At 42.8% G+C, this 12213-nt stretch overlaps 1 pseudogene; it reads right to left on the minus strand.

The window, feature by feature from the left end:
* Nucleotides 1–12213, minus strand: part of LOC124002296 — a 410022-nt pseudogene that overhangs the window by 211350 nt on the left and 186459 nt on the right.

A 12213-nucleotide genomic window follows, 5' to 3' on the forward strand; every position in this document is an offset into this window, starting at 1 on the left:
AAGCAATTAATCGTTCAAAATACCCATCAAACATACTGCCATACTGTAACGATCTATAAGGTGGGCGACTCACTGTTCATGTTCCTGAAGATGATGAGGATAGGTAGGATCTGTCTGTAGTAAGGCACCAGGGCCTCTCCAGACGCCACCAGGTGCTGCAGCATCTTCAACATGGTGCAAGACCGTGTGTTCAGGGCATCTGTGGGGACAGAGAGGAAGGGCACCATAAAAATAGAATGTTAAGTTATGAGTATACTCAATATGCCTGCCGCAACACATAGCCATACGCAGGTTGAAGTTTATTGGGATGAATCTTGTCCTGGAGGCAGAGCTGAGTGATTCCCACTAGATTTACCAGCTGCAGTCTATATATCGTAACAGTTAATTAATAGAAATTGCTTGTTGGTCTCAATTTAAGGTTAGGGTTAGGCATAATGTTAGCAGTGGGGTTAAGGTTTCAAATCTGACTTTGTGACTGTGCTAGTGTAACAGTATAGCTTCCGTCCCTCGAACCAGGGACCCTCTGCACACATCGACAACAGGCACCCTTGAAGGATGGTTACCCATTGCCCCACAAACGCTGCTGCCCTTGCAGAGCAAGGGGAACCACTACTTCAAGGTCTCAGAGCGAGTGACGTCACAGATTGAAAGGCTATTAGCGCGCACCACCGCTAACTAGCTAGCCATTTCACATCGGTTACACCAGCTAGTGACTACTCTGCAGAATTACCTCCAGTACGAGTCATACTTTGATTTTAATGGGGATGGCTGTTCTAGTCATTACATGTATATGGAGTGCATACATGATAGAGGTCGTGGGTTAGAGGTCAGGAAGAGAGGGTAGTGTGTGAGCATTACATGTTTTCGTAGAGGCTTTCCCTAGGGAGGTGTGTGATTGGGAATGAGCAATTAAACCCTCCTATGGTCAAGTCTAAGTAGTGATCCTATACATATCATGGTAAATTTAACCACAGCATGTCATGAACACACACACACACACATGTAAACACACAGGTAAAAAAAAACACACACAGAAAAGACCAAGAAAGGAGTCACGCAGAATTCACACTCCCTCCACTGAAATCAATGTTTTTTGTTACTGGGCTTTGACTTATAATGGCATGGCTGCAATCAGAGGTTTGAAAAGGCACAAGTGAGAGCCAATCACAGAGCAATTTGGCCGACAGCTGCACTTAACTCCATCTCCCGCTGATAGGGAGAACAAAAGAGAGAACAAAAGAGAGAGAAAGAGAGGCAAACATATCAAATCAAATGTTCTTTTTCACATGATACACATGCTTGGTAAACAACAGGTGTAGACTAAGAGTGAAATGCTGACGTATGGGCCCTTCGAAACAATACAGAGAGAGAAATATAGAAAAAGGACTAAACCAAGGATTTCGTACAGAATGAGAAACAACAACTTGCCTATACATTGCATTCGGAAAGTATTCAGACCCCTTGACTTTTTCTACATTTTGTTACATTATATTTATTTTAAAATGGATGAAATAGTTTTTTTTCTCTTCCCAATCATGAATCTATACACAATACACCATAATGGCACAGCAAAAACAGGTTGTAAGATGTTTTTTCTATTTAAAAAAATTGCAAAAAATGTAATATCACATTTCCATACGTATTCAGACCCTTTACTCAGTACTTTGTTGAAGCGCCTTTGGCAGGGATTACAGCCTCGAGTCTTCTTGGGTATGACGCTACAAGCTTGTCACACCTGTATTTGGGGAGTTTCTCCCATTATTCTCTGTAGATCCTCTCAAGCTTTGTCAGGTTGGATGGGGAGCATCGGCTGCACAGCTAATTTCAGGTCTCTCCAGAAATGTTTGATCAGGTTCAAGTCTGGGCTCTGGCTGGGCATCTCTAGGACACTCCTGCATTGTCTTGGCTGTGTGCTTAGGGTCATTGTCCTTTTGGAAGTTGAACCTTCGCCCCAGTCCGAGGTTCTGAGAGCTCTGGAGCAGGTTGTCATCAAGGATCTCTGTACTTTGCGCCGTTCATCTTTCCCTCGATCTTGACTAGTCTCCCAGTCCCTGCCACTGAAAAACATTCCCACAGCATGATGCTGCCACCACCATGCTTCACCGTTGGGATAGTGCCAGGTTTCCTCCAGAACTGTCGCTTGGGATTCAGGTCAAAGAGTTCAATCTTGATTTCATCAGACCAGAGAATCTTGTTTCTCATGGTCTGAGAGTCTTTAGGTGCCTTTTGGCAAACTCCAAACGGGCTGTCATGTGGCTTTTACTGAGGAGTGGCTTCCATCTGGCCACCCTACCATAAAGGCCTGATTGGTGGAGTTCTGCAGAGATCGTTGTCCTTCTGGAAGTTTCTCCCATCTCCATAGAGGAAGTCTAGCTTTCTGTCAGAGTAACCATCGGGTCCTTGGTCACCTCCCTGACCAAGGCCCTTCTCCCCCGATTGCTCAGTTTGGCCGGGCGGCCAGCTCTAGGAAGAGTCTTGGTGGTTCTAAACTTCTTCCATTTAAGAATGATGGAGGCCTCTGTGTTCTTGGGGACCTTCAACACTGCAGACATTTGTTGGTATCCTTCCCCAGATCTGTGCCTTGACACAATCCTGTCTCGGAGGTCTACGGACAATTCTTTCGACCTCATGGCTTGGTTTTGCTCTGTCATGAACTGTCAACTGTGGTTCCTTATCTAGACATGTGTGTGCCTGTCCAAATCATGTCCAATCAATTTAATTCACCACAGGTGGACTCCAATCAAGTTGTATAAACATCAAGGATGATCAACGGAAACAGGATGCACCTGAGCTCAATTACGAGTCTCATAACAAAGGGTCTGAATACTTATGTAAATACAGTGTTTCTATTTTAACATTTTTAATACATTTGCAAACATTTCTAAAAAACTGTTTTCACTTTTCACTTATTCTGTGTAGATTGCTGAGGATTGTTTTTATTTAATCAATTTTAGAACAAGACTGCAACGTAACAAAATCTGGAAAAAGTCAAGGGGTCTGAATACCTCCCAAAGGCACTGTATCTACCTCAAATACCTCATACTTCATACCTCTGCACATTGATCTGGGACTGGTCATGTCTGTGTATATCTCCACTCTTGGTAAAGTCTTGGTAAAGTCTACACCTGTTGTTTTCGGCGCATGGGACAAATACTATTTGATTGTATTTTATTTAGCAGGAAACACCTGCTCTTTCATGACATTAATCAGGTGAATCCACGTGTAAAACTATGATCCCTTAATGATGTCACCTGTTAAATCTACTACTTCAATCAGTGTAGATGAAGGGGAGGCTACAGAGGGATTTTTAATCCTTTTTTATTTTTTTTATTTTACTAGGCAAGTCAGTTAAGAACAAATTCTTATTTGCAATGACAGCCTAGTGGGGCAGAACGACAGATTTGTACCTTGTCAGCTCGGGGATTCGAACTTGCAACCTTTCGGTTACTAGTCCAACGCTCTTACCACTAGGCTACCCTGCCGCAACATTGGAATGTGTATGTGGGCCATTCAGAGGGTGAAGGGGCAAGACAAAAGATTGACGTGCTTTTCAACGGGTTATGGCAGTAGGTGCCAGGCTCACTGGTTTTAATGTGTCAAGAACTGCAACGCTGCTGGATCTTTCATGCTCAACACTTTCCCGTGTGTATCAAGAATGGTCCACTACCCAAAGGACATCCAGCCAACTTGACACAACTGTTGAGGCATTCGAGTCAATATGGGCCAGCATCCCTGGGGGAACATTTTCGACACCTTGTAGTCCATGACCCGACAAATTGAGGCTGTTCTGAGGGCAAAGGGGGTGCAACTCAATATTAGAAAGGTGTTCCTAATGTTGTGTTAATTCAGTGTACACAGGGTACAAGTACTGAGTCTATGTGCAGAGGTACGAGGTAATTGAGGAAGATACCATATGTATATGCAGTTAGGGATAAAGTGACTAGGCAACATGATAGATTAACAGTAGCAGCAGCATGTGTGATGAGTCAGAAGAGTTAATGCAAAAAGGGTCAATGCAGATAGTCCAGGTAGCCATTTGGTGAACTATTTAACAGTCTCATGGCTTGGGCCTAGAAGCTGGTCACGGTCGTGTGCGTGTGCGTGTGTGTGTGCGTGTGTGTGTGTGTGTACAGTACAGGTGCCTGTACTGAATGTACCTGAGTTTGTGTACATATCCAATTGGGCTCCTGACTGGCGCAGCGGTCTAAGGCACTGCATCTCAGTGCAAGAGATGTCACTACAGTCCCTGGTTCCAATACAGGCTATATCACATCTGGCTGTGATTCGGTGTCCCATAGGGCGGCGCACAATTACCCAAGTGTCGTCCAGGTTTGGCCCGGGGGGAGGCTGTCATTGTAAATAAGAATTTGTTCTTAATTGACAAGGGTGCTAGTGAGCAGATGGGTGGGGAGAAGACAGGTGTGTGTTAGTGGAGAGAAAATCTAAGGGAATTATATATTTATAATTCCTAAAAGTAATGTAGCAATAGCAGATTGTGATTCGCTTGGTTATAAAGGGGCTTTTCTAACTTAATATTTTTCCGCTGTAGAAGCTATGACAGTCTAAATCGCTCCTAGACCCCTTAAGTGGATATTGCCATAACAGAACTAAAAGGAGTTAACGATTCATGCAAAAACAAATATTGAATAATGAAAGGGAGTCTCTTGGCTATCTGAAGGAAAGCACTTCTGAAATAGAGAGAGAAATAAGTACAATATGTTAGCAGGGTGGAGCGAGAGAGAGAGAGAGAGATGGAGTAGGAACCATACAATGCGTAGTATGACGGTTACTCAGTGAGCAGCAAGCAGTGTCACTCGCAGCCTGAGTGTTAAACAGCTCATGTGCAAATGCGTGGCTGTCACACACACACACCCACAAACATAGAGAGAGACGCAGCCTCCCTCCGAGCCATACTACTGTCATGATGTTGGCCTGTGGGTAGGTTTATGACACCCCCCCATAAATACCTTTCTCCCTTCCCTCTCTCTTGACTCTACAGAGGGACTCTTGAATAGCCTTTGTTAAACAGAGAGTCTGGGAACATCAAACAAGTGGAGGGAAAGGAAGCATGTTTAGGTAACAGAACCAGTTGAAGATATGCATTGGTACTTAATGAATATGATGTCTGTTCGGTTGTCATCTGAGACATTATGACTGATGGCAGAACGACCAAAACTGTATCTGGGAAAGTTTACACATTATAGTTATCAGATTCACATGGAATTGTTGTGCAATTCAATTGTTTATATATAAAATTATTTGTGAAAAGATTAAATGTAATTTTAGCTTCCAAATGAGAGATTTGGGTTTTCATAAGGTTAGGGCTCTGCTCAATCAGTGGCCCGCCCCTGTGAAGAGACATGGGCTATAAACTATGAAACACACCCTGCTCTCCCTCCACTATATAAGCCCTTGACAAAAATGTAACCTCCTGTTCCGAGGACGTTAGGACGACGGTCCATACGTTGAAAAGGACTAACATGTCAACTACAGAACTAAGCCAACCTCACCATGAGCTTTGGTTGTGAATGGTATAAACTTTGAACTCTTACTCACTAAAGAAGTGAGACATCCTAACCGTTGAGTTAGCAACAGCAGCTGTAAACTTGGGCTAGGAAAGGACAGACGACATATCCCGTCTACAACACAACGACGATACTACATCGTATCCAATTTACCACCAGTGACATTCTTCAAAGGACAAAGGACTCTGTTGGGCAACACGGCCAGCATCGACGACCAACCTACCGAAACGCAGCTCAGAGTAAATATTTATTTTGCGTTTTCCTTTTCCAAATTGGCGGTCATTTAGAATACATAAGATACTGTATTTACGATAGCGGAGCTTCTCCCTTTGTTCCTCAGTCTTCCTGCTCTTTCACTCAAACCCAACCCCCTTTCCTTTGTGTAACCAGCCATGTTGGCTCCGTCCACCAGGCACGTTTTCCTCTATGACATAATTTGTAATCAAGGTATGATTCATTCTGTGTATATGTAATTCTGTGTGATTAATTTGGTATTTAGTCAATAAATAAGTAAACCCAATTTTGTATTGCTGATTCAACTTGTTAGCCAGGGTTTGTGAACCAAGAATTTACAACTTTCAGATGAGACTGAAATAAGGTGACGATTAATATTGACTGCTATTGGTGTAAAATATTACTAGGTCTTTAAGAGTTTATTTGGAAGATCACTGCTATATAAATATTATTTTGTGCTGCCCCGACTTACTAGTTAATTACATTTTCATGATTAGTTCAATCAGGTAATATTAATGACAGAGAAAGGATTTGATAGAATAGCATGTCATAGCACTTAATCCGGCATAGCCAAAGACACGACACTACGAAATATTTTTATAACTAACCCAAGATAGTTCATCTGTGTGGTTGTCAATGGGAACAAATAAAGCATAGTGGGCAGAACAAGCATGGAGGTGGACAGTGCCAAGTACGAGATAGCAAGACCTTATTGGCACGTTTTAGCATTTTCCTTGCATATTTCTTTTAGGCATGTGTACAATAACTCAATTCGCGCTTGCACGCCTTGTAAACAAAGCAATTTCTCTTACACTTTGACTGTCACGGGATTCTTCCTGGGATGGAGAGGCGGACCAAAACGCAGAGTGGTTATTTTGATACATCTTTAATCAAGATGAAAATAGAACAATATACAAAAACAAGAAATGTGCAAAACCGAAAACAGCCCTATCTGGTGTAAACACAGAGACAGGAACCATCACCCACAAAACCCAACACCAAACAGGCTACCTAAATATGGCTCCCAATCAGAGACAATGACTAACACCTGCCTCTGATTGAGAACCGTATCAGGCCCAAACACAGAAACAGACAAACAAGACATCCAACATAGAATGCCCACTCAGATCACACCCTGACCGAACAAAACATAGAACATACAAAGCAAACTATGGTCAGGGTGTGACATTGACAAAGAGTCACATCAACAAAACATAGAATATGTTACGAACAGGGTGCACTGAAAGAAACATTTATTGAGATAGGCTCTTTTCTTTAATGAGAAAATCCATAGAATGTTTGCCCAGTTCCATCTCGCTCCGTACTCTCCCATTGCCGGCCACTGCGCTTCCTCTCCTTACCATATTTGGTGGGGAGAGGATAGGGCTGTCGCGGTGACCGTATTACCACCACAACAGCAGTCATGAATAAAAATTCCATGTGACCACTGAGTCACGGTAATCTCCTCTTATGCACTCTGGACATGCGTTGGTAGTAACCCGACTCCATATCGACCGTCAAGTCGCTAATCATCTGATGCTTAGAGCTCTATTGTCCCTCTAACCATCAATGCAAATGCAATCGAAAGTCACAGCAAACACTTACCATCAAAACAGTATTGTGCTTTTAAAGCCCACCTCACTGTAATGATCAGCTTGAAGAAAGAAGTTCCAACAGGTGATTGATACTGAGTGGAAAAGATGGTTGTTGAGGGTGTCGTTTCAAAGCCTAACAAAACAAAATGTAGGCATATTTGAGTTAATGCATCGGTTTTATAAATGCGTCCAAACCCGAAAAAAAAAATCTGAATTAAAATAATGATTGTGCCATAATACAATACATAGCCTACCGCATATTACGCACAGCAGAAAAACATCCAACAAAATGTATTTAAGATATCTTTGGTACATAATTGGTCTAGCCTATACTTTATTTTACATTAAAGCAGTTCTAGTATTCACCTTTTAGTGTGGACAGTATTATTATGCATACCGGACGGACTGGATACCTTATGCTACACTCCAAAATGAGTCTGGGAGAGAATGAACAGGCCTAGGCAACGTTGTTCGTTAATTGATTGTGCAGGGCTGTTTACAGAGTTAGCCTACAATTATAGTGATTTTGAATAACCTACTAATACGGCATTTTTATATTTTCATATTTAACAGGGTGACACATTACCGTTATCTGCAGAATCTCACCACCGTGCATGTTCTTCTTCTCCTCTCTCCTTCATTGCTTTCTCAAGCATATTACGACAGAACTTCCTGAACAGATTTCCCTTGGTTTCCCAAATGAAGCACTTGGAAGCTTCAGGAGCAGGGTTGATTCTGAGATTAGATGCAATATCACCTGCCACGCAGCAAGAGGCTGGCTGCTTCTCAAATAGTGGTTGATGCCGTGGAGTCAAGTAATGGAGTAGTCTATCAGGCATTATTGAGAAGAAAATAAATTGCCTGGCGAGAAAACGGCCTCCATTCGCCATTCCAGTGCATATGAATGATGTATTTTTTGCCCTACCCCTGTTCCTGCCCATTTGATAATGGGCCATTCTAAATCGAAAACAAATTTCACACATTAGTAAAGACAAGATTACATTGAGAATAGATTTATCGGTGAAAATATGACCACTTGATGAGAGAACAGCTGTGCAGCCTGAGGCAAGGAACAGAACACAATATTGTTTAGTGACTTTCTCAATTCATCAATAGCCTACAGTCTCATCATGCAGCCCACATGTATTTTGATTTCTAAGAAATTCATAGGTTTGTTTCATTTCATAGGTTTGTTTTCATCTGTTTCATAAGTTCACTTTTATGCTATATAGTCACGTCATATGTGCACTTGCTCCACAATGGGATAAATAGCTTGTATGCGTGTTTTTTTCTGCGTGGAGGCCTGGAGATGATAAATGTGTTTATGTTAATTAACAGTCAATTAACGTGAGACCGGCAGGCTTTTGCATGACAATAACCAGCTGACAAAATTGCATGAACACCACAGCATGAAAACTGGATGCTTCAGATTTGTACATCCGGTGAAACATTTGTCTCCTTGTTCTAGGCCAGCCAGCCAGCCAGCCAGCCAGCCAGCCAGCCAGACCAGCCAGACAGCCAGCCAGACAGACAGACAGACAGACAGACAGACAGACAGACAGACAGACAGACAGACAGACAGACAGACAGACAGACAGACAGACAGACAGACAACCATTGACAGACAGACAGACAGACAACCATTGACAGACAGGCAGACAACCATTGACAGACAGGCAGACAGACAGACAGACAGACAGACAGACAGACAGACAGACAGACAGACAGACAGACAGACAGACAGACAGACAGACAGACAGACAGACAGACAGACAGACAGACAGACAGACAGACAGACAGACAGACACACAGACACACAGACACACAGACACACAGACACACAGACACACAGACACACAGACACAGACAGACGCACACACAGCACATTTTCATGTTAAACCAACTCTGACACATGCCTGTGCGTGGACATGCCTGGACATGGTGTCTTCAAACCCAGTTGTGTTATTTACACACATGGGCTGTTTCACAGGATGTCAAAATGTGAAGAATGTGTGTGTGTGTGTGTGTGTGTGTGTGTGTGTGTGTGTGTGTGTGTGTGTGTGTGTGTGTGTGTGTGTGTGTGTGTGTGTGTGTGTGTGTGTGTGTGTGTGTGTGTGTGTGTGTGTGTGTGTGTGTGTGTATGAGCACGTGTGTGTGTGTGTATGAGCACGGGTGTGTGTGTGTGTGTGTGTGTATGAGCACGGGTGTGTGTGTGTGTATGAGCACGGGTTTGTGTGTGTGTGTATGAGCACGGGTGTGTGTGTGACTGCGTAACTGTGTGTATTAGTGCTACAGACAATGCTGAATGAGTGTATCCATTGTAGGACATCTCTCTCTTGTTTCCTCACACAATGGGAGAGCTATCTGCCATCACAGTGATAAGGTAGAATGTGGACCGACAGGGAAGGACATCTCTCTCCTGTTTCCTCACACAATGGGAGAGCTATATGCCATCACAGTGATAAGGTAGAATGTGGACCGACAGGGAAGGACATCTCTCTCCTGTTTCCTCACACAATGGGAGAGCTATCTGCCATCACAGTGATAAGGTAGAATGTGGACCGACATGGATTTCAAATGCACATAACAAACAATTAAATTCTAATTACCACGAGCGCAAACAATTTAGCCTCACTGTGACATTTGTACCATGGGACTGTTCGATTATTCATTCAGGCTTTACGCCTTTCGCAAAAAGTGAAGCAGAGAGTGTCAGAGTAGGATATATTAACGTTTGGTATAATCCTTGTCACATCGGATATGTATAAAGTAATCATCTATTCAAGCCACTTCTATTAGACATTCTGTTCCCCCAAAAATAAAACTCAACCTTGTTTTCTCATCTCTTCCAAATGTCACACGCGGGTGGACATTGAGGATTTTAGTCAATCGTGTTTGTTGTGAGATAATTATACTTTTCAAATTGTACCTTGCCTGAGTCGGGGGATCTCTTTTTGTAGTGAAAGTTTAATTTCCGTGGAGATGTGTCTGGGAATTTTCATCCTTCTTTAAAGAGAGTATATGCTTATAATATTATTTTTGCTATCTAGAACCCAAAAGGGTTCTTCTCTCCATAGGAGTAACCTTTAAATAACTATTTTTGGTTCTACATGGAACCAAAAAGGGTTCTCCTATGGGGACAGCCGAGGAACCCTTTCGGAAGGATTTTATCTAAGAGTTGTAGGAAATTACGGCATATCATTATAATGATTTTGTTCTCGTCTAAAGTCATGAAGGTAATGTTGGAGTGATGTTTAAGTTGTTAAATGTAAAAGTTTCTGTGGGTTATTCTTTTAAGGACACTCTAGGCTGCTCAAAAACATCACCTATATATTTTTTTTATTGCAGCCTTCTGCCTACATCTTTCAAGGTTTCAAAATCACCACCTAAAAATTCTCTACAATGCCGCTAACTTTTCTCAATCATTCTAGAATAGAGTCTACATCATTCTAGAATAGAGTCTACATCATTCTAGAATAGAGTCTACATCATTCTAGAAAAGAGTCTACATCATTCTAGAATAGAGTCTACATCATTCTAGAATAGAGTCTACATCATTCTAAAAAAGAGTCTACATCATTCTAGAATAGAGTCTACATCATTCTAGAATAGAGTCTACATCATTCTAGAATAGAGTCTACATCATTCTAGAATAGAGTCTACATCATTCTAGAATAGAGTCATCATTCTAGAATAGAGTCATCATTCTAGAATAGAGTCTACATCATTCTAGAATAGAGTCTACATCATTCTAGAATAGAGTCTACATCATTCTAGAATAGAGTCTACATCATTCTAGAATAGAGTCTACATCATTCTAGAAAAGAGTCTACATCATTCTAGAATAGAGTCTACATCATTCTAGAATAGAGTCTACATCATTCTAGAATAGAGTCTACATCATTCTAGAAAAGAGTCTACATCATTCTAGAATAGAGTCTACATCATTCTAGAATAGAGTCTACATCATTTTACATTTACATTTAAGTCATTTAGCAGACGCTCTTATCCAGAGCGACTTACAAATTGGTGCATTCACCTTATGACATCCAGTGGAACAGCCACTTTACAATAGTACATCTAAATATTTTAAGGGGGGGGGGGTGAGAAGGATTACTTTATCCTATCCTAAGTATTCCTTAAAGAGGTGGGGATTCAGGTGTCTCCGGAAGGTGGTGATTGACTCCGCTGTCCTGGCGTCGTGAGGGAGTTTGTTCCACCATTGGGGAGCCAGAGCAGCGAACAGTTTTGACTGGGCTGAGCGGGAACTGTACTTCCTCAATGGTAGGGAGGCGAGCAGGCCAGAGGTGGATGAACGCAGTGCCCTTATTTGGGTGTAGGGCCTGATCAGAGCCTGGAGGTACTGAGGTGCCGTTCACCTCACAGCTCCGTAGGCAAGCACCATGGTCTTGTAGCGGATGCGAGCTTCAACTGGAAGCCAGTGGAGAGAGCGGAGGAGCAGGGTGACGTGAGAGAACTTGGGAAGGTTGAACACTAGACGGGCTGCGGCGTTCTGGATGAGTTGTAGGGGTTTAATGGCACAGGCAGGGAGCCCAGCCAACAGCGAGTTGCAGTAATCCAGACGGGAGATGACAAGTGCCTGGATTAGGACCTGCGCCGCTTCCTGTGTGAGGCAGGGTCGTACTCTGCGGATGTTGTAGAGCATGAACCTACAGGAACGGGCCACCGCCTTGATGTTAGTTGAGAACGACAGGGTGTTGTCCAGGATCACGCCAAGGTTCTTAGCACTCTGGGAGGAGGACACAATGGAGTTGTCAACCGTGATGGCGAGATCATGGAACGGGCAGTCCTTCCCCGGGAGGAAGAGCAGCTCCGTCTTGCCGAAGTTCAGCTTGAGG

This window comes from Oncorhynchus gorbuscha, linkage group LG17 (assembly GCF_021184085.1).
Source record: "Oncorhynchus gorbuscha isolate QuinsamMale2020 ecotype Even-year linkage group LG17, OgorEven_v1.0, whole genome shotgun sequence".
Classification (NCBI taxonomy): Eukaryota; Metazoa; Chordata; class Actinopteri; order Salmoniformes; family Salmonidae; genus Oncorhynchus; species Oncorhynchus gorbuscha.